Below are 789 nucleotides of genomic sequence, written 5' to 3' on the forward strand. Positions count from 1 at the left end.
GCGTACCTCCTAGTTTTGATTGTAATAATAATATACTGGTGAAGTATACCTAGCTGGTGGTATACAGGTGGCACGTAGCTTTTATGTAGTTCATTGGCTTTAAAAGATCTTTCTATTTTAAATAAATCTGAATTTAATAAAGATAATTAATAAATCTTCAGTCTCGAAAAATATTCCTACGCTGTTATTAATTTCTTCATTATCGGTGAAATATTCATATTAAATAAGGAAAGCTAATAAAATTATATTCCAGTAACACAACAACACCAGAATGCTTCCACCACAGACTGCATGACCCCGACGGGTTTGGCGCCTCCACATGAAGAGCATAATGGGAGGGAGCCGGGTACGGACCCCTCCCCTGGGTCTGGGGTGGATGAATTTCAACACATTCCTTAGTGATTATATGCTCATCAGTTAGCCACACCCACGAGATTGTGTAAACCGAGAGGTGAATATCTCTCGGTATATATACACTCGGTATATTTACACTCAGTGTATTGTTTGTTTTTTCTGAAGTCATTATATCGATAGCATCAAATCATTATTGTTGTTATATTCGATGCTCAGCTTATATACACTGAAAGTTGACTTAAATCAATGGCTGAGGGATTTAATCAATGGCTGAGGGATTTAATCAATGGCTGAGGGATTTAATCAGTGGCTGAGGGATTTAATCAGTGGCTGAGGGATTAAACTATTATTTGAATCCCTATTTTACAACTTAAAGCATCCGTGACTAGTGGCGCACAGGTGACATGCATACTTTAATGACCTTCGTGTAGTCGA

This window comes from Cherax quadricarinatus, chromosome 57 (genome assembly GCF_038502225.1).
Source record: "Cherax quadricarinatus isolate ZL_2023a chromosome 57, ASM3850222v1, whole genome shotgun sequence".
In the NCBI taxonomy this organism is placed as follows: domain Eukaryota; kingdom Metazoa; phylum Arthropoda; class Malacostraca; order Decapoda; family Parastacidae; genus Cherax; species Cherax quadricarinatus.